This window comes from Lonchura striata, chromosome Z (genome assembly GCF_046129695.1).
Source record: "Lonchura striata isolate bLonStr1 chromosome Z, bLonStr1.mat, whole genome shotgun sequence".
NCBI classification, from domain to species: Eukaryota; Metazoa; Chordata; class Aves; order Passeriformes; family Estrildidae; genus Lonchura; species Lonchura striata.
In genome coordinates, this window is record NC_134642.1 from 69,883,428 (window position 1) to 69,896,689 (window position 13,262).

Below are 13,262 nucleotides of genomic sequence, written 5' to 3' on the forward strand. Positions count from 1 at the left end.
AGCAGAGTCTATGTGTTTGCATGCTTCAAAACCTGTCCTTAATCACTACCAAGGGTTTGCCCAAAATCACAAAATACAGATGACTGAGGGCAGCATCTGTCTGCCCTAGCTAAACCCTATAGACAAGGAATGAAAGAAATTACCTTTATTTACTCCCCTTCCATGCTCTTGTGCTGGCCTTTCTCATACAGATTAATGAATCACCAGGAGCAGGTCACCCCTTACCTGGATGAACTCTCCCATCAGTGCCGTTTTTTATCATGTGGATCTTAGTTCCAAGTTATACTTTCTTAGGAAAATGATGGTGACAAGTTTATTTCCAAGTGGTAGTAATTTTTGTTTCTTTTTATGCTCTTTAGTAAATAAATTAATGTATACACAAGCAAAGCAAATCATTCATTTTCAGTCAGAGCCCACTCAGCCCCATGCTCACTTTTCTTGAGCATAAAAGGCTCTTCAGGAAATTGCAGAAATGCTACTTTATTATTGATTTTGATGCAGAGTTAAACAAAGAATAAATAAACCAAGTAATAAAGTTTTGGTTTAAACAGTAGTTGTGAGAGAATGAAAAATTTTATAGGAAATTTGCCTTCAATTCTTTTCACATACCAAGATAAAGTTGCACAATAAAGCAGCAGATTATTGGACCCACAAGGATCTCATTTTGAGATGAAGTTCAATATTCTGTGGTATTTCATACAAACATTTTGAATATAATTTGACTTCTAGAACTTGCCTGTCTTTATAATATTTTAGCTTCTGAATGTTTTAAAATTGCAATTGGAAGAAAGATTTCAGAAGTCACAAAGAATACTATGTTCCATTTGGCATTTAACTTGTTGTCAATGTCAGGCTGAACATTAGAGTGTTGTCTAACAGAGGTGCAATTATATTAGGCAGCATCCACATTTGTTTCAGTTGATGCCCTATGATTACAGCTGAAGTTCAGAAAACAGAAAAATCAATCTGTGCAATATCATTTTTGTAGAGTAAAGACTGAAAAGAAGTTTTCAGCAGAAGTATTTCTAACACAACTGGTGTTCTAGTACAGGTTTACCATTAAAAGCAACTTTGTACTTTACTGTTGAGTAAAAAACCCTAATGTTCAAATGTCAGTCATTAGGAAAAAAAATCATATTTCCATATGTAAGGGGACTTTTTATTGTGATCTGTGATTCATTTGGTATCTTAAGTGACTGCATATACATAGGAAGTTATGTGTCCCCAGTTTTTATATTGATTATAATATTGATGTTGAAGTAATCAGCATTGTAAACAGTCATTGAAGTAATCATCTACGCAATGTTTAACTCAGATGCTTTCAGTTTCTTAGAGCATTTAGAAGAGGTTCCTATTGGGTTTTTTTATTTTTGACATAATTTGATAGAACCCCCCATATTTTTCCCCATCACATTACACTTCTCATTTTGAAAAATATATAGTTTCCTTTGGGTCTTCTTTTTGGAAGCAAGTTAATATACCAGAAAACATAGCTTGTCTGTGAAAGAGGTAGTTTGATTCCATCTTTGCAGACTGGGGGTGAATTTTGGTCCATATGCCTATAAGGTCGTAATTCTGCTTCCTGTGGTTATCATTTTAAAATCTGACTTTAGGGAGATATGTGCTTACATGAATACATACATACTTTAAAGAAAGATCTTTATCTCAAAGATCTCTTAACTATTTGTCTGTCTTTAAATGCAGTTAAGTTAAATGACACATAGATATGTCTGTAAAGTCATAGACAATGTAGTCATGCCCTGATAGTGTTGTATTCTTAAATGTTGCCATAAATTTAGAACACATTTATATTATCCGGAGTCGGTCCGCGACAATATTATACACAAAAAATAAACTCTAGGCCAGGCTGGGCCTGAGCACCTTTCATTTCCTTACAAGTTTTGAAGGCATGCACAAATCATTCTTCAGATGACCTTTTCTTGGCAATGCTCCTATTTCCTGCACGAGTGGGTGGCTCCTGCATTCATAGCAACATTTGTGAGAATTCTTATGATGTAGAGCAAGCTCAGATAGATTAATCTTATTTCTTCTTGCCAGTATCTGTCAAGGCAAATACTATATTACAGTATGAAATTGGGGATCCTTGCAAGATACTAATCTGTGTTAAAATGTAGTTTATTTAATTTTGTAGCTATTTAATTTTGTTCAGCGTGAAATATTAAGTGGATGAAACAAGAGAGAGGCATTTCAAATTGTTCCATTGTATATATTTATCCTTGCACTAATTTTTCCAAGTGTGGAGACACTAAGCTGAAGAAGTCCAGTAATTCTGCTGGCTGATAAATTATGCATCACCTTTCTTTTTGCATTGTTGGGAGTGATGATTCACATTTTACTAAACTGTAAACTTAAGTGTATGATTAAAGACCTTCCTCTCCCCCCATTTTTAGTTCAGTAATAAATTATCTTGAAAATAATTAAAAAATATATTTATTTTGAGGTCTTTCTTACTACAAATTCTGTACATTTTTAAAATTGTCTTTTGGTTTCTAAATACTGTCCTTGGATTGAAACACATGCCTACTGAAGACATGAAAAAAACCCCAACAGCCTTTTAAGGTGACAGCAGTAATCACCACTCACACTGAAACTTGGGTTCATGTGAAATGAAAGTTGTGGAAGTAAGGTCCTTTCTCCAGCTGCTTGACAGCTAGAGTGGAAGAGGAAAGCATGTGTGTCAAACGAAACCATAGAAGTTTCTGATTATTAGCATCAATATATGTTTATGCTGAAAAGCACATACAGATTTCTTTTATAATTCTGATGGGTTCAGGGAAAAAAATCCCTGTTTACTTTGTTCAAATAAATCAGGCAGTAAAGTTTTGAGAGAACAAAACAAAACAAAAAAAATCCAACAGAGTATTTATAAGCTCATTTTTTAATGTGAGCTCAAAAGAAGTTTACTTAGGAGTTCAGTTGGGATTATCCACAGCAAAATGGTTTTTTTGGCATCTGCTGTACTGGAGATATAGCTGAACATATGAAAAATATTCAGAAATTGAAAACTCCATACTCAGGAAGGGTTTTTCCTTTTATTCAAAGTTATGGTGCACTTGGTGTTATTAATTTATTGTTAGTGCAATAAAATCAAAAGGGATATTACACCTGTATTTTCTAGAAATGAATTTGTATTTGTTGTAGTTTTGTCACTCTATTTCATATTATTGCTAAAGAATAAAAGAACACTTTCATATTTCTGTTCTTGATAGGTATAAAATGAAATAACATTTCTGAGCACTAAGGGAAAAAGGTGCAACATACAGATAATATTTTAATCCTTAATCTCAAAGTAATAAACATCTATTCTATATCATGTGGTTTCCAGCTCCTCTTTTGTTTTAGTTCTGGAGTATTAGTTTCTATTACTGTAGTTAATATACTTACAGCAAGAATACTTCTACATCTGTCTCATAAGTCAAATCTTAATTTACAGAAGAAGAAAGTAGGTATTTTAATTTACTTATTAGTTGTTCAAAGTAAAGTCTGGGGTTATTTTATTTTTAGTTGAGGTGTGTATTCAATTCTTAGAAGGCTTGGTAAATCTAATCACCACTGCAGATTTTAGAAATATAGATGTCATTACTTTAATATGAAAGTCTTGTTTTTTACTGTAATTTTAGTTCTCTGATATGAAAAGCCTGTATAGCCACAAGTGTAAACAGGGAGCTGACATAAACAGTTTTCAAATCTGCTACCTTTTATATCTGTTTTCTGTTCTTAGGATATTGATGCAAGTCACTTTTAGATGAAAAATGTTCCCAGAGATAAAGAAAAAACCTGTCTGGATTGACCTGGGCCTTCTCATTAACTGTGGTCACACCAGAGTAGTCAGTGCTTCCATTATTGCTAGATCATTTGCAAGATCTGTTATGCTTTTCAGCTTTTCTTTACTGTCTTTGTCATACATTGGCTTATCCTGGAAGAGAGTTTGACCTCCCAGTTCATGGTAACTATTCCTGGGTAAGAAAAATTTCAGACTAAAATTGGCAAAAACTATTTTCCTCTTTGATATTGAAGAGCATGTAAACAGTTATAGTGCTCTGTCCATTTGCTTCCACAGCATTGGTTCTGTTTACAGAACAGAAAATAAACTGGTGCTTTAAAATACCCTAGGTACTTTTAAAAGTGCTTAAGGTTCAAGAAGAAAAATCAGAGAAAAGTTCTGCAAGAAAGGAGTAACTTTGTTGCCTAAAGGAAGTCTGGCTATGTTCTTCCTGTCAAAGATTTAGGTAAATGGCTAAACCCTTCCATTTCTCAGGTTGCTATTGAAAATAGTATGATTTAGGTTTGACACTTTGCAGGCAGCCCAACCTAAGCATAACTGGTGGAAGGGAGGAGGAGATGAAAGAGGAGGAGGACAGAGACGAGGAAGAGGAGGGGAGGCTAAGGCACAGAGAGCAGTCTGACTTCTAAGCCCTTCTCCTGCTGTTTTTCCTGACTGAACTCTTGTCCCACAGAGATACTGCCAATGTCATCTTGTTTCTGTGGTCTGTAGTGTGAAGCAGTAATGTGTACTAAAATGCTTTTACTAGTGTAGTCAGGGTGGCCTGGTTTCAACAGGTATCTCACCTGATGATGAAAAAAGAGATGATTCTCCTCAGATGATCCCTGCTATGACATTTGAAGTGTTAACGTGCCCTCTGAAGACATCTGAGCAGGAAACAGTCAGGTCAGCAACTTATAAGGAGAGCAAGGGTGGTCCAGGGTGGTCAGCTAGGAACGGCCACATATTCCTGCTGTTCTACTAAATGGATATAAGACTGGCCTCAAGTGACTGTAAGGAAATGTGGTCTTGGTTAACTTCAGGTGACCCCTGCATATTAAAGGAGCCCAGGCTGACCCTCAATGATTACCTGGTGTAGCTAATTGGAATTAATTAATTGATATCAGATGACAATCTGCGGGTTAATTTGTTCTGAATAGGACTCCAAACAACTTGTTGAATGAAAACAAGGACCAGTGTGACCTCAGGAAATTTAGTGTGTAAAGCTAACCCCAGGCATTGACTTTAGATGGCCTTAAGCAGATCACCAGCTATGATATTGCCCCAAGGTGACCTCTTTTAACCAATTTGTTAGCATCTTGACCTCAGATGAGGTCAACATTTGAGCCTTGGGCTCAAAAATCAAGCCAATTGGACCTTACAGTGACTCCCTTAAGTTATTTAAACTCATAGTTGCTTGAATTGACCTGTGCCATGACTGTGAGAGTTGACTTTGTATGACCCTGCAGTAAGAGGTCCATCTTTAATTGAACTCAGATGACCTCAGACAGGAATTAAAGATTGTGATTGACCTTCTGGCACCAAATGAGGTGCAGGTTGATGTTAAATGAGAAACCAAACAGTTAATTGGATCTGAGGTTTACTTGAATGACTTCTGGGCACTGAGCAAAGGCTGTACTGATCTCACAGGAACCCCAATAGGGTCTCTGGTTGACCTCAAATGAATCCTGATTGCTTAACTGGATACCAAACAGACATTAAATATTTGCCCCTCCTCCAAAGGAGAGAAGTAGTGACTTTAAAGGACCTCTGTGACATTCAAATGTATGTCAAGTGTCAAGTCTGTGAAGGTCTCTGTATGTCAGGTTGACTTCAGATGATCCTAGGCTCCAAACAAGAGCCTAGATGACCTCAAACAGCACCTTGCATATACCTGGGTCTCATGATGGTGCCAGATAAACCCTATTTGACAGGTTACCTGACCCCTCAGGTTCACCTCAGATGACCCTACAAAAGTTATTTAGCCCACAAGTTGATCCGAAATGACCTTCCTGAGAAGTAATCATAGGCCAGGTGTTTGATTCTCATTTAACCTCTACTGACCCCAAGCAGTTACCTGGATCTCACGCTCATCTCAAATGATCTTTAGAGTCTAACTGTACTACAAGTTGTTTTCCAGTGACTTTTTAGGTGTAAATGGGGCTGATAATTTGCCTAAGTGACCTCCTCTTGGAAGTTAACAAGCAGAGTTACCTATCTCAAACACTGTTAAGGCCACAGAAAGAAGTAATTTGTGACAGAAAGGTGCTACTTCTAGGATGTGCTGGCAGTAGCACATCCTGGCTAATGCATCTAGACAAATTTTCCTCAGAGTGATAGACTGTGTGGAAAAAAGCAACTGGTCATACGTGATCATGTCACCAATCAAACAAAGATCATGTCTGGGACAAGTTATGGGACAGACGCCATCTGCAACCATCCACAAGCTCCCCAAATATGCCTCTGTGGATCCTGGAACTCGGGCAGTATAAAGGCAGTACTGTTTGGGTGTTAGGTCCTAGGGGGAGGTCAACAAGGCTTGAGAAGAAGGATGTATCACTGACAGTGGATAAAAAAAATTACAGAATTAATGGGTCTAAAGGCATTTGTCAGAACTCCCAAGATAAAGAAGAAACTAATAAAGCCAACTTGGCTACTGTGCTGAATCAGCTCACAGAACACCAAAACAAGAAACCCACTGACTTAAGAGAAAGAAGAGAAAGATTGAGCATGTCGACTAATTAGCATAAGAAGTAAGGAAATAATTTAATAACTAGAAGATAAAATACTGTTTAATACAAGAAGTGTGTAGCTCGCTGTCAATAAGAATTGATTCCTTTGTTTGCTAAAATGTATAAATAGTGAAAAGATTTGACAATCCTTGGCAGACCTTGTATACCCAGGATCCCTTCCTGTACAGAACATACCAACAGAAGAACAAATTGGGTAACCTGCTCCACCACTGAGAAGCTGAGGGTGAAGATGGACCACTGGGGTACTGCTGGATCCACAGGTGGTGACTATATTCTTTTACTATCTCTCTCCTTGCTTCTTTTGCTCATTTTCCTACTCACTTAATATTACCAAATAAGGTCAGTGTTAAAACAGCATTTGGTCTAGTTTGCACCCTAATTTGAGCAAAGTCATCTCTCACTCATCAGATTATAACACCTCCAAATAGGTAAGTGGCTCTCATGCTGATGTTAATTGGCCTCAATTGGCTCTCATGCTGATGTCAATTAGCCTTTTTGGTTGCAAATGCCTGAAATTACCTCTGGTGATCTGAATGGATCTCAGGTTCACTTCAATTGACTCCTGTGCGCCACAGAAGGACTTTGTTAATTTCAAATTTTCACCTTGTCAACTGTTTGTGTAAGAAATTAACATCAGATGACCCTGGAGAAAATATGTGGGATGTTTTCACGTTGAATTGATAATCTGGTGGATCTCAGACTACCCCAGTCAAATTCACTGGATTGACTAGACTTTAGATGCTTATGTGATTTATTGTATATATTATTGTCTCTGAGTTTAACCTGAGATGACCCCTTATCAGGCAATGGGAATGAGCTGACCATTAATGATGTTTGTGCACTAATTACATTTCTCATTGACCTCAGATGGTCCTTGTAGACCAAATGACACCCAGGACAATACTTGGCTTTTTGACTAAAAACTAGAATCACAGATACTTTATTTTTTTTCATTTAAAACATCAGGTTACTTCCTGCAAAACTGCTTCTAATCCAGCCTGTACAGCTGCATAGAATTAAGTCCATCCCTCCCATGCACAGGACTTGGATTTTGTCTCACTTAGCATTGCTTCTGCTCATCCTTTTCAGTTTTGTGTCTGTCAAATAGCTGATGCATCATCTGCTTATCCTGATTTGCTACCCTTCAATAACTCAAGGGTAAGAGCACAGTCTTGCCCTATCATGATGGCTGTCTGTCTTTAATTTCACTTTATTTTGGACACATTTCCTAATAGCTCTAGATCCCAACTTATGTACTTCCCCGGTGAAGTCAGGTGAGGCCATGTGGCTGGGCCTGGGACCTATGGACCTGAGGCAAACTGGGGCTTCAGCTGAATTTAAACAACCCCTGAACAACAAAGAAGGAGAGTGGTTTTCTGCAAAGGTCTACGGCGTGTCAAATTGAGGCCAATTTACTTTGGGCCAACTAAACATGGACAGCACTTAAACTAAGAGAACCTCTGACTGGTAAATTGTAGTATTCTTTCCTATATTGTATTTAAGAAGAAAGAGAGCACTCCTGCTGGGCATATGTGCTGATTTTGGCTCTATTTAGCTCAATTTCCTTCACAGTGGCTAGTGTGGGGTTTTGTTTTGGATATGTGCAGAACACAGTGTTGATAATATGGAGATGTTTTTTTGTCATTGATAAGCAGGGCTTATGCAGAGTCTTTTCTGCTTCTTGTACTGTCATACTGGCTATTAAGGTACATGAGAATTTGGGATGAGACACAGCTGGGAAAGGTGACTCCTACTGACCATAGGGATGTTCCATCCCATATGACATTACACTAAGTATGTAAAGTGGAGGGGAGAAAAGAAATAAGGCAGGAATGTTTGGAGCAATGACATATGTCTTCCCAAGTCACAGTTACCTGTGATGGAGCCCTGCTCTACTGAGTGTGATCTGACTGTCCATGGGAAGTAGCAAATTAATTCCTTGTTTTGCTTTGCCTAAATATGTGGCTTATGCTTTCCCTATTAAGCTATCTCTATTTCAAGCCACAAGTTTTCTAACTTACTCTTCTGATTCTCTTCCTCATTGCACTGGTGGGGGAAGGAGTGAGTGATTCTGTGGGGCTCAGTTGCTGGTTTAGACCATGACATCACAGATCTTGTCACCAAAAACAGAAAAATAAACTCCCTGACCAGTTTGTTAGATTAGAAAATATACATTATTCAAAGCTGGCATATGTGAGAATCACTCCACAAAACACATACATCAGTCATCAAAACGGTTTATACTTTTTAGCAAACGAAGGAATTGGTGTTCATTGGCTTACAGGTTATGTAGTTCTCTTCATTATTTAGTATTCTATCTTCTGTTGCTTATTCATTTCTCACTTCTCATGACCATTAGTCCACCTCTTCAGTCCTCTTATCTTTTTCTTAGGCAGGGACAGTCTCATGATTGTTGGTTTCTTCATCTCTAGTTTCTGTAACATGACTTTGTAGTTTATAAATTCAGCATGCTTGGCGTCCCGGTGTCAACAGGAGCAGGCATGATTTCCTTTGTCTCTCCTGAGCTCTCCCTGAAATTTCTTTTGGCTGTTTAATTGGGATTGCTATCTTCCTGTCCATACCTGCTAAAAGTGCTATAATTCCCATTACAATAAGATTGTTACTGTTTTCTTGACCAAACTAAACCTAAACTCTCTCTTAGGGGCAGTGGCAGAATGACCCATTGACTCCCATAAAACAGAAAATCATCTACTATAGAAAAGAAAATCCTTATATTCAATATTCCAAGTGTCACCAAGATACTAAACAATACATGAATGAATGCTTTACTTTGGCAAATATCAAACATTCTCTCTGTCCTTTATAGAATGGTGTATCTCAAACAGAATCCTTATCCTTGGTAGTTCTGCTGCTTACGTGACCTTCTTTTTGTCGAGCCCTGTCCTGGCTAAGGAAAAAAGGGGCAGAATCTTCTAGCAACATCTGTTCAATATTACCCACATCATTGCTGGTGGTGTAGTTTCGGCAAGACAAAGATGGGGCCAACTAAAAGTTTGCCATTTTTCCTAGCTGAGTCTGGAGAGTGTGGGACCAGGAGCAGAACCACTCAGCTGCTGGGCACCAGGAGACAGCCCTGCTGCACTGGGACAGCAGCAGTGCCAGCCCTGGAGACCCCCAGGCACTGCTGCTCCAAACTGCAGAGACCTGCTTGGAGAATTCAGACTGGCCACAGCACTGGGACAGAGCTGCCACACCAGGAGAGCCACAGAGGAGCAAAAAACCCCAGCTGGAGCAGAAGCAGCTGAGTGGACACTACTGAACACAGCTGCAAACAGTGGGCTGGAGAAATCTGCAGTAGGCAACATGGCTCAGATAATCTAAGCTCCCAAGGGGGTAATTTTGTACTAGTTATTTGCTGATTTGATTTTTTTGTTGTTGTGGATTTTTTTTTTTTTAATGGGGAGATGGGGAGCAAAATTTAGGGTGAACATACTTTTGAGGTTAAAACACCCTTTCTCTTTTGCATATTGTTGTTGGTTTCTTTTTTGCTGTTAGTACTCCTGTCGTTATTATGATTTTCAGTAAATTATTGTTCTAAGTTTATAATCTCTCCTAGTGTTCTTCCTTCATGAGAAGGGACAGGGGAAAGGGAACAGCTTGAGTGCTTACTCTTCCAGATGGGTTTTAAAGCACTACAGACCCCTAAAATCTTAAAGGAGCAGCAGACACAGTCCCTTCCAGACCATGAGGGTAACCTGCATGCTTCAGGAAACCTGCTTTAATTAACTAACAAATACCCTAGTAACAAATGGGAGTGCCCATCCTTCAATAATTTCATGAACCTCCCACATCTCATTCCTTCTTTCTTTTTTGTCATCTTTCCTACTCTAAAATTGTTGTAGATAAGACAAGGATCAGACTGGGCTCTTTCTGCATTTAAATCAGGAATAATGAATAGTGCCCTCTGTATGCTGCTGAAAAACATTAAAAATATGATGTGCTCTTCATCACAGGTTGCATTTCAATCCTGAGGGAGGCAACTGCTACACTCAGACATTAATGGTAGGACAAAGTGATTAGATTGCCTTCTGCTGCTATCTCTGTTCTGGAAAGGTAGACAAGCTAAACAGCCACCTCTATATTGAAATAATACAGAGGGTAAAAAAATCCAGTTTCAATCAGAAAATTATACTGATATTGATATTACGAGCATCTGGCAAAGCTTAACCTCTTCATTTGACTCTTCATTTGAGTGCTAAGCCTTTTTGTACTGCTTTTTCAGGATCAGGAACATAGTTGCACTTGGTTTCCAAATATATGAGTTTGGACGTGAACTATGAGAAAACGGGATTACTCTCTTTTTGCAAATCTTATATCCTGTAGTTTCTTGCCACTACATCCACCCAGCACTATTTACAGAATCAGTTATTCCAATAACATGAGTTTAGATTCTTTTTTGTTTTCTTATAAATAGGCAGACTCAATGGCACAGAAAAAAGAAAAGAAGAAAGAGAAAAAAAAAAAACAGGAAAAAAATCCTGTCACAATTGGTTTTGGAGACTATATGCATGTTAGATTAGATTAGGAAATTAGTTTATCAACTGCAAATTTGGCAACTCTCTTTTGCTACATTTGAGTACAAAGCCCTTCTTCACAGATTAATCCACCTACCTTTCCATGGAGAGCAAGAAATTCTGTGGCTCAAGGGCTTGTGTAAAAAGAAACTGTGGAAAGGGAAATATGAGTTTATAAAGACTCTCCTGACTCTCTTCTCCTCAGAAAATATAGGATCAAGGCTACAGAAGAGACATCCAATTGTATCCTGCAGCATCCATGAAGAAGAAGAAGAAATAAGAAATGATAGACTGAGCTGGTACCAGCTTTCCAGTTAAGACATTGTAAAATCAGCTACTTTTAACAAGGGTATATGTTAATTGGAAAAAAAAAAAAAAAAAAAAAAGGAAAATCAAACAAACCTCCCCACAATACCACCTGTACCTATGCCTCAAAATCAGGACAACCCCAGAAGTCCTTATAGATGTTTAGATGTTTATTATCCAATTGTGGAAAAGACAAAAAAAAAAAAAAATACTAAGAAAACAAATTGTGTGGGAGTAGAAAGGTGAGAATCTTTTATTTGTAATCCTGCAACATTAGGAAGCACAGCTAGCTCCACCTGAACCCGAACCCTTCTTATCCTGTAAGTCTGGTGTTTTATACAGGGACATACAAAAGTAAAATTTTTGATGTGGTGACAAAATTTTTGTACTGGCATAAGGATTCAAGCATTCATATTTTCATTAAGATTACTGCAGCAAACTTCAAATAGGGCTAGAGAGGTGTGTTTTTTTGGAGCAGCTGAAGTTTATTGCTTGGCTAGTGAGCTCTGAAATGTGATGTATAATACACAAAATAAATCCCCTTTAAAGAGCAGTTGCTACTTTGAAAAGTCTATTTTCTTTTATTTTTTAGAACTACATCTGTTACCAGAGCATGTCTGAAGCTGAGGATTCAGACACGATAGTTAAGGGAAGTTTAGATGCCCTGTGAGGACATGCCTGCAGTTTGAATCTAGCCTGAGGTCCCAGAAGAACTGAGATTTTGACAGCCTTCTTGATTTTGGTAGTTCCCTCCAGGGCCTCTGACTGTCACAGCCTAGCAACCGCCTCTCAGTAATTCTTGATGTTTGGAATTATTACACTCCTTCTCTCTCCTTGGAAAATCAGAGCTTCCCTACAGACAGATTGCAAAATGGATTATGGAATTGCATGAAGCCTGTTCTAAACATTGTTAGTCTTTTCAATTTTCCAAGCTCAATCTTATGCAAAAATGGCTTCTATGCACAATGCTCTTTGAATCCATGTAATGAAGAAAGAACTCTAGACGATGACTCATTTAAAAGATGCACCATTTATTAGATATTGTATTCTATTTATTCTTCTATCTTGAATTTGCAGTTCTCTACTTCATTACCTAGTGTGAATTCCAAAAATGCAGACACTAACTAGGTATTTCCAGCACTGTGTCCTCTGTTCAAATTATTAGATAAAAGGAAAAATATATTTCCATCTCTTGCTGTTCTAGACCATGCTGAATTGGAACATCTCATGAAACATCCCATCTCTTTTTTTGTTTATCTCAGTACTGAATTCCAGTTCTCACCTATATGTTGAAGTCAGGTTAGTGAAAGTATTATGGCACTGAGCTCCCATGCTGACTCTATGATAGCTTTTCCTTGAATTTCTCCATTATTTGAACAGCTCTGTTTACCAAACCTATTATCCTTCCCCCTTGGTTTTCAAGCTGAGAAAGCAAAAGCAACTACATTAATGGCTCACAGATTGATAATTAACAATTTACATGTCCCTTGTAAGGCTGGTAATCAAAAGAACTGCTTTTGGACAGTGAAAGTACTGGAGAGAAGGAAGTGGGAGTCAACTTATGTGGTTAAGTTGTAGTGCTTCATTAATCACAATCTATCTTTTATCGCATTGCTCAAAGCCAAATCCATTCTGTTTCTTGGGAATGAGTTAGATTAAAATCAAGTGCTCTCAATGCATCTTTGACATCTGGCCTAGCAGCTGGCTATCACTAATACTGCTCTTTAAAAATGTCAGGAGCCACATTTACTGTGACCATTCTAGTCCTTCTGATTTAAGCTGCTGTAGAGGGCAATGAATTACCTTAAAGGAGCTCCTCTGGAAAGTCCTAAGTTTTATGCTGGATCCCCTGCCAGCCTCACTACTTCATGAGTATGAACAATC